This window comes from Aethalodelphis obliquidens, unplaced genomic scaffold, assembly GCF_003676395.1.
Source record: "Aethalodelphis obliquidens isolate GAN/ISIS:26980383/991018 unplaced genomic scaffold, ASM367639v1 scaffold123, whole genome shotgun sequence".
Taxonomy (NCBI): Eukaryota; Metazoa; Chordata; class Mammalia; order Artiodactyla; family Delphinidae; genus Aethalodelphis; species Aethalodelphis obliquidens.
Window position 1 is genome coordinate 411659 of NW_020838067.1, and position 9031 is coordinate 420689.

The window sequence follows — 9031 nt, forward strand, 5'->3', positions numbered from 1 at the left end:
GGCAGCAGGGGAGAAAATAGGGAGGCGTGCGGAGTGATGGCTAAGGGTTATAGGATATTTTTTGAGAAAAAAATGTTCTAAAATTGTGGCGATGGATGCATAACTCTGGGAATATACTAAAAGCCTTTGAATTTACTTTAAATGGGTGCCTTTCATGGCATGTGAATTAAGTTGTTAAATAAAGAAAATACGAATAAATAAAACAAGAACCAATTAGAAAACTAGAACTCTTAGAAATTTGATGTATTGTTGCCAAAACTTATTTATATATAAAAATATTGTACATAATATAAATTATTATGTATATTATATATAAGTATGATATGAATTATACATAATATAATATTACACAATTATTATCTGCACTTATATATTTCTATGTCTACACACGTGTCTATGTATAAGAAAATTTCCCACAATATGGCACAATAAAGAGGCAGAAAATATGAAAGAAGAAACCAAAAAAATCAATCCATGAGGTTACAATGTCTGTCCAATAGAAGCTCCAAAAATATAGACAGAGAAAAAGGGACAGAAATAGGAAAATAATAGTAATAATAGGAGACAACTTCCCAGCACGTGAGCCTTCAGGCCAGAAGGGCCCTCTGAGCGCCCAGCATAACGGATCAAAAAGACCCACATGACGGCAGCACAAAATTTCAGAATATCAAGGATAATGGAAATATCCTACGAGCTTCCAAAAAAGGTGGGTGCAGGGGGGATGCATTTGGCATCAGACGCCTCACCAGTAACTCTGGGTGCTGGGGGGAAAAGGAACACCACCTCTAAATTTGTGAGGAACGTTAATTTTGCACCTAGACGTCTAGAACAAGCCAATGTTTACAGGCAAAGTAAAGGTGTTTTCAGACATAGAAGGACTCAGGAGGTTGACCCTGCACAGAGCATTTCTCAAGAAGTTATTTGAGGCTCCCCTTCACCCAAATGAGGAGCTAATCCTTGAAGAAATGCTCCAGGAGGAAAAGGTGAGTCCACCCTAGGAGGTTACTGAATGGAAGCCGTTGCAGGAAGCCAATCCGCCAACTCACAGAGCAGTTGTTTCAAAGAGAAGGAGGAAAATCTTCAGGAAAAAACCGGGGACTGAGCAGCAGCCCCCTGCTGCCCCTCAGTGCAGAGGGCTCACCAGCCCGGCCTCTGCGGACACCCAAACTTTACCCAGTCTGTAAAGTTTCCTTAGTGGGAGGATGCTTTCCTATCACCGAGCCCCAGAAGGCAGAGAGTGGGGGAATAACCCAGAGACGTGGCTACCCAGCTGGGTGACATCGTGTGGGTCCAGGAGGGCAGAAAAATAAAGGCAGTGGGTGTGTCAGTCAGCTGTTGCTGCGTAAGGAACCTTCCTTCATCAACAACCCTCAGTGTTGCTCGTGATCTGATGTGGCAGGGTTCTGCCCTTCTGAGCTGGGCTCTGCAGGGCTTGCTGCCGTGTCAGCCCTGAGTCAATGTGCCGCCTCACTCCTCTCCATGCAGCTTCCTAGCACATCCGGAGATTCAGCTGAGACAGCTGGGTGACTCATCCTGCAGCAGGCAGGCCCAGAGATCTCTGAGAGACAGGAAGCATGCAAGGCCTCCAGAGGCCTTGGCTGGGAACCAGAACACCTTCTCTTTTGTGACTTCCTGTCGACCAAAGGGCCAGAGGGAGGTACCCTGCCCTTCTAGTGACAGGACGGGCTGCAGTCCCATCACTGAGGACATGCACCCAGGGAGGGGACAAAACCGGGGCTTCTTTTGCCAACAGTCTCCCACGGGGAAAGAAAACAAGGATTTCAGAAGGTAGCAGAAGGGGACCTCTCTTTCTCGGTAGGCTCTCTTTTCCTTTCTCCTGTGCACGGGGCGCGAATGGACCATTTCCTCCGGCGGTACTCCGGGTGTTCTGAGTCGTTCAGACTTTGCTGTGCTTCTTTCCGTGTTTTCCACACGTGGAGGAGCCTTTGGTCAGCCCAGCACGGATCCCCTGAGCCAAGGGACCCACCAGAGTGGGATTCAGGTCCCGCTGGAGCAGAGATTCACTCTCCCCTCCCAGGCATGGAGGCAGCAGAGGGTCGGGCTGGGTCTCTCAAGTGAAGGGAGAGCTGCACACCCCCGTCCGTGTCCTGGCCTTGATCTTTCCAGAAAGCAGCCGGGAAAGGTAGGGGGGAGGTCTGAGTCACGGAAATGCCTGTTCAGGCGGAACCTTCTGAGTTTCTTTAAGTTACATAAACGGAAGTCGGGCTGGCAGGTCCGACTGCTTTTTTTTTTTTTTAGAAAAGGTGTCAACAGTTTCTTTGCTTTGGAAATGCCTACGCTCCAGAGTCCTTAGTAAACAGTCAGGAGGGGATGGTGGCATATTCATACCGCGGCCCCCAGCCCTCCAGGGAAGGGGCGGAGGACGCTCTGCTGTTACTGAAAGCAGAGCCTCTCGCCGACAGCGCGTGGCCTCCCTCAGGTCCCAGCGGGAAAGGCGGCCCCGGCCCCGAAGGTAACTCCGCGGGGAGGGCGGAGCCCGCTGGGGGAGGCCTGCCCACCGCGCCAGCCCCGGGTCCCCGCGGGGAGACGTCGGCCTCAGGCCCAGAAGGTACCGTTCCCGCATGGCCCGGGGGATTCTTGGACAACTGGGCCCGGAAGGGTGCGGCCTCAGATGCAGAGCCGCTGTCAGCCAGAGCGAGCGGCGGACTGGAGCGCAGCGCGGGACCAGGGCTCGCCGGCCGCTGGGCGGACTGGCCGCGCTCTCCGCGGTCGGTTCCCGGAGGTGATTCCTCTGCCGCAGGCGCGCTCATCTGTCAGCGCCCGTGCAGCAGGGCCCGGGGCCTGGCACCGCTGGAGGACTCCTGCCGGGATTCCGCGCGTTCCGAGGCGCGTCCGCCTGCCGAGCAGCGCCGCAAGGACGGCCCCGCGTGGGGGCCCGCCCGGCGTCACTTCTGCGGCCGGCCGTCAGGTGGCAGTGGCCGCTCGGGAAGCAGGCGGCGCGAGGCGCTTCCTCTCCGCGCACCTGCGCGCAGGTGCGTCCCCGCCGCCCGCGCCGGCGCACCTGGCCGCCTCGGGACCGCGGGGGCCGCCCCCCGCAGGATGCCTCCCCGTTCAGCAACCCTCGCTCCGGGTCTGGATTTCTCCTCTTAAACAGGTCAAGCCCGTCTCGAGTTCACGGAGGAAACAGGTATGAGCGCATGGTGTTCCATAGAGCAGAAATGCCTAGTGTGGACTCCCTGATGAACCGGAAGAGCAGAGGCGTGCTCTGCTCTCAAGGAATGTCCTGGTCGGCTACCGAGAGCCCCGCCCTGCGCAAGAAGGCATGTGCACAGGCAGAGACGTAAGGAAGGACGGACAGAAAGTGTGCTGCCGCTTGGCCTGTATTGACTCATTGAAACCGCACGATAGCCTTCTGATTCTCTGAGCTACTTGGCTTGTCCCCATTACACAGACAAGGAAACTGAGGCCCAGAGAAGTCGTGAGTTGCTGGAGCCCACATCTTACTAAGTGGCCAAGGGAGATGCAGAACGGAAGGTGGGAGGGGTGGGGCTGGGGAGGGGCGGAGACAGTGAGCGAGGGGCGAAAAGGCAGGAGAAGGATGCCCGCCAGGGGCAGCGTGGGATCCCCTCCACAGCCCACAGCTGTAGGCCGCCCGCATGGCATCGCACCTCTCCCCAGAGGCCTGGGCAGGGAGATGCCACGCCCTCTGGGAGCCGGGCCCGGGGCCCCTTGCAGACAGTTTTGGACCACACTCTGCCATCAGCCCAGACTGTGACATGTTCTCAGAGCCCTTGCACAAACCATAATTTGTAACGCTACACTTGTGTGGTTTTCTGATTGTCTGGCACACCCCCTCCCCCAGAGCGGAAGGGCGGGGAGCAGGCCATGTGGTCACCACTGTGTCATCAGTGCTGGGTGTGTGCTGGCACGTGGCTGACACTCACGGAAAGTAGGAGTGAAAGCACAGAACAGAAGGTCCACCCTGGCCAGGGTGCAGGATGGGGGCTCTGGGGGTGCGGTTTGCACTATCACCTCTTGTCTCGGCCCCTCCTGTCTCAGGCTCTGGCTCTCTCCTTGAACACGTCTGTGTCCTTTAGCACACGGGAGCTGGAGGGATGCTTGCTGGTTGTAGACGGCGCTCAGAGAACAAGCGTGAACGAGCTGATGATGGCTCTGAGGCCACATCCTTAGCTGCTTTCCAGCTGTGAAATAATCAAAGTGCAGCCACCCCGTTTCCCTGGAAGGGCTGTCCCAGGAGCGTGAGTGGGAGGTGACAAAGCTGGCTGTGTCCTGGGGTGTCACTCATCGCTCTTTCCCTTTTCCTCCCAGGGACTGGTAATGGCCTCATAAAACTGGAGCCTGCACGTTGGCCTCTGATCTGGTTCCTATTCATTTGCAGGAATGATTTCACCTAAAAGAATTCACTTTATTCCTCGACTGTAGAGGTGTCGTCTGCTGGTTAAAGATGCAGAATAATAGTTTCTGGCGATATGGCTGCTTTCTGCAAGTTCCAGTATCTAATTTGGAAGAACAGTAATTGTCGATTGTTAGCATCCTGGTGGTTTTATTTCTTTATTTTCTTATCTTGCAGCATTATTTGTGCTTCCTGCCTCTAAACTGTGATGAGCGAGAATCCTCTGAGAGGAGGGGTCTGTGTGCTCCTCCCTGCTTTTGCCGTTCTCCTTTTGTAACAGCTGCAAGAATTAGCGTCGACATAAATTCAGCCAACAGGAATGCGTACACGCTACTGCTTTGTGGATCTGACAAATGGTAGTAGTGGGCGGCAAACCTGTAGAATAGAAAACCTATGAAACAGGCCTCAAAGCACCACTCTTTCGTCAAGTTGTGATGAAGGGTATCTACAGACTCGGGGAAGAAAACTCAACCAACCAGGGAGTGTGGGTGAATTTCGTAGGTCTGGCAAACAAGCTGTTTATACCACACATGAGACTGAAACTCTAAGTTGCAAAGCTATCAAGGCTGGGCTTGGAGGAGGATCTTGAGTTTTCTCCGTTTACAAAGCCTGTGAATTTGGTACTGTAATGTATTTATCCCAGTCTCAGAGAAACAGGAGACACAGAGCCTGAATCTCATGAAATCCAGAGAGGGGAGGACTTGGGAATCCTACTAGTGGCACTTGGGGCTTGTCCTGCAGGAGTGGGGCGGGGTTACAAGTTTCTGTCCGTCCGACTGAGAAGCTCTGGGCCAACCCCACCCAGCCCACATGCAGGTCCCCGGGTGGCTGAGAAAGGTCAGCCTTGAACACTCTGCAGCACGCACAGGCGCCACCTGGGGCCAATGTCCTTACTGGCCTCCCACGTTCACCTGTGCCCATGCTGGGCTTTCCCGTTTTTCCCAATCCTTCTGCAGATGGGTCAACTGATGTTATTTTCTTGGCTCCACCCTTGGACTTTGGAGGGATTTCCACACGTCCTAGCTTTCTCCTCCTCTTTCTTCCCCTAGGGGGGACACCTCAACCTAACTTTGACTCCCAAGGACCCACCAACCAGTTCCCTTATGGGCCCCAAGCCAACCTGTAAACCAGGGGTGAAATGAGCTACCATTTTGGAGCAGTGAGAAGGAGTGCCCGGGAGGGGAGAGAAAGGAGGGTGGAAGGCAAGCGTCTGTAGGTTCGAAGGGGCCACTATTCTCACCAGACACGGCTGACGTGAGCCCCTCTGATCGGGCTCCATTTCAGCACCCGTGCCGCTAACTGCTCAGATCTGTTTGCAAATCTGCGTGATGATTCGAGACTGGATATGAGTAATGGGAAAGGCTTTCCATCGTGTTCTCTAAATAGTAACACTACAAAAGAGTGAGGGATCAAATTTATAGAGACAGCAGGACAGGAATTTTGAATAAGTATAATTGATGGCTTCAGAGAGATGCACGAGGATATTGCCTTTGTAAAAAAAAAAGATATTAAAAACTTGATTGCTAAATTAGGAAAAACAAAAGCTCAGTGGATGGGCTGAAAAATGGAATATTCACGTTCTAGGAAACGTAAGTGAGGGATTATCATAAAAGTACAAAGAAATAGAAAGCGTGAAACAGAAGTCAAGCGACACGAAGGACAGAGTAAGAAATCGTAAAAGCCATCAAGTAGCAGTTCTGGAAAGAAAGAACAGACAGATTGGAAGGGAAGAAATTTTCCGAGAAGTGATAGAGGAAATTCCCCCCCAAACTGAAGAAATGCAGGGATGCTGAGACTGATGGGCCCCTCAAGAGATCAGCATGACGGTAGAGCAGTATCTTCAAAGTTCTGGGTGAAAATCACTTGGAACCTATAACTTTATATGAAGCCTAACTATTCAGTATTACAAGGCTATCATGCATTGTGAAGGCAAAATAAAGGTATTTCCAGGCATGAAAGAAGCCAACCATTTAAGGCCCATAGACACTCTCTAAAAACAAACAAATGCTGGGTGGTGAGCTCTAGCAAGAATAAAAACGATAGGGTACAATGGTGATCAAATAAAACAATAAAAGCTATTTTTTTTAAGAGTAAATGAGTGTTGTCTGTTTAAAATAAGACACTTTAAATAACAACGTGATACACCACCTGGAAAAGTGACAGCGTCCTCAAATGCTAAACAGTCGTGCCCTGTCCTGGGTGTGTATCCAAAAGGAATGCATAGATACGTGTTCCAAAAGGCAGATGCTAGAATGTTCACGGCGGCGTTGTTCGCAACACCCACACATTGGGACCAACACAGATTTCACCATCGTAGAAGAAACCACCCGTGACACACCTGTAGAAGGGACGAGGAAAGCACCACTGCCACGTGCTCTTGTGTGGAGGAGTCTCAGAGGCGTGAGGCGGAGCAGAAGAAGCCATACACAAGGGAACAGACACTGTGATTCAAACATACAGGTTGAGAGACTTCACACACCGACCGGCGGTGACGGAAGTGGTGCTGTGGTTTACCTGTGGCGGCAATGATGGGAGGCTCAACAAAGGCTTATCGAGAACTGGCGATGTTCTGTGCCCCTCTGGGTCCTGTCTGCAGGGATGTGTTCACCTTGAAAAATTCATCAAGTTGTACACTTAAGATGTGGGCATGTAAAGTATGTCTTTATACTTTAATTAAAAAAGTGATCACGGAATAAAAATTCTAGGAAACTGGTAAATGGAGCAGAGGGAAGTAGCACGTGTTGTCTGACTTGGGGTGATTTAACTACAGAGAGTGTTTTATAAATATAACCTTAATTAAGTATTTTTAAAGGGTGAAAAAAATTTTAAGAAAATGTAGTTGGTATAACAAAATGTAAGAAAGGGGAGAAAGAAACAAAAAGTATAACACACAAAAATAAAAAAAAGATGGAACAAACAATTCTAATAATATCAGTCATCACAATAGATGGGGGTTAAATTCATTAATTAAAAGAAAAAAACCCTGGTTGGATAAAAGTACAAATTATGTGAAACATATCTAAAAGAAATAATCCAGGAAAAATGAAAGGAAAGAAAATGCTAATAAAACAAAAAAAGATGGTCATATTAAATTCAGATGAAATAGAATTCAAGGTCAAAACATTTAATAATAAAAGAAAGGGGGGTTTCCCTGGTGGCGCAGTGGTTGGGAGTCCGCCTGCCGATGCAGGGGACACGGGTTCGTGCCCTGGTCCGGGAAGATCCCACATGCCGCGGAGCGGCTGGGCCCGTGAGCCATGGCCGCTGAGCCTGCGCGTCCGGAGCCTGTGTTCTGCAACAGGAGAGGCCACAACAGTGAGAGGCCCGTGTACCGCAAAAAAAGAAAAAAAAGTAAAAGAAAAAAAGAAAGGGGTATGTCATGCTGAAGAAAGGGAACAATCCACAGGGTAACTAATGATCATTTTACTGCACTTAAAGCACAACTTGAAAATACATAGAGCAGAAACCTGTCAGAATTACAAATAGAAAGAAACTAGATCCTCAATGTCTTAGTGGGCAATTTTGACAAAACTCATAGAAATGAATAAGTAAAAAGAGGATTTGAATAAAATAAGTAATGAGCTTAATCTAATTACCATTCTGCTCAACTGGCAGAGATTATATATTCTTTTAACCACAAATGGAATATTCTGGAAAACTGACCTATGCAAGGCCGTTGAGGAAATCTTAATAAACTTCAAAGAGCTGCTATTACTTAGGCTGATTGAAATAGGATAAAACTAGAAGTTAACAAAAACATTTAAATAGCTCTTGAATTAAAGGCAAAAATTAAAATATATAATGTATGAACTATTTAATGTCTGAACCATCACAGATGCACCATATTACAGAATCTGTTTTTCTGCCACAGCAATACTCAAAGGAAAAAGTATGACTTATATGCATTTATTAGAAAACAAACAAAGATTGAAAATAAATGAACTAAACTTTCAAATAAAGAAACTATTTAAAAACCATTTAAACAATCCAAAAAAGTAGAATGATGGGATTAAAGCTAGAAATTAATAAAATACAAACAAAAGCAATGCAGCTGGTCAATGAAATAGATGTTTCAACAGATGAAGAGACAAAGGAGAAGAGCTCAGGAAAATAAAGCTATATGCCGGTCTTCTTCATAAACACGGGCGCAAAACACTCAGATAAAATGCCGTATAGAACGGAAACCTGAGGGCCATACAGACGATGGGGTGCTGCCCATAAGGTCACTCTGCCTAAGAATCATTCTACCCTTACTGCAGCCTCAGCGTATATTCCCGGCTCTGCTTTCCTCTCTCCCTCCTCTCTCCCCCCACCCCCATCTCTCTCTATAATTGTGTATACATCTATCTATTTTTCATCTATATGTCCAGCTATATGTCTTCCGAATATGTTTATTTGTGAGTCTCTTGGCCTTTGTTCTCGAATTTGTCTTTTTTCTTTAGTTTCACATTTTTAGTTTCTTTGTGTCTAGATGTTTGTGTGAAAGTGTCTTTTTTTCCACTTTCGTTTTTAACCTTTTTTTGTTTCTCTCCCTTCATTAAAAAAATCTCAAAAATATGTAAATGTTATGTTTTTATTAATTGAATGTGTTCCGTGTTTTTCATTTTAAATTATGATGAACAGAACATTTTTATAGTATTATATTTTAAATTAAAT

At 48.1% G+C, this 9031-nt stretch overlaps 1 long non-coding RNA gene across 3 annotated transcripts; it reads left to right on the plus strand.

The window, feature by feature from the left end:
* The first annotated feature begins 1593 nt into the window (after positions 1-1593).
* LOC113615695 (uncharacterized) lies at positions 1594-6470 on the plus strand. 3 transcript variants are annotated; one of them, XR_003431085.1, is made up of 2 exons: positions 1594-2143; positions 2234-6470. It is a non-coding gene; the product is annotated as an uncharacterized LOC113615695 (long non-coding RNA). The 3 variants fall into 3 exon arrangements; XR_003431086.1 differs by having other exon boundaries at positions 1594-1788; XR_003431087.1 differs by having other exon boundaries at positions 1594-1788; positions 2260-6470.
* The last annotated feature ends 2561 nt before the right edge of the window (positions 6471-9031 follow it).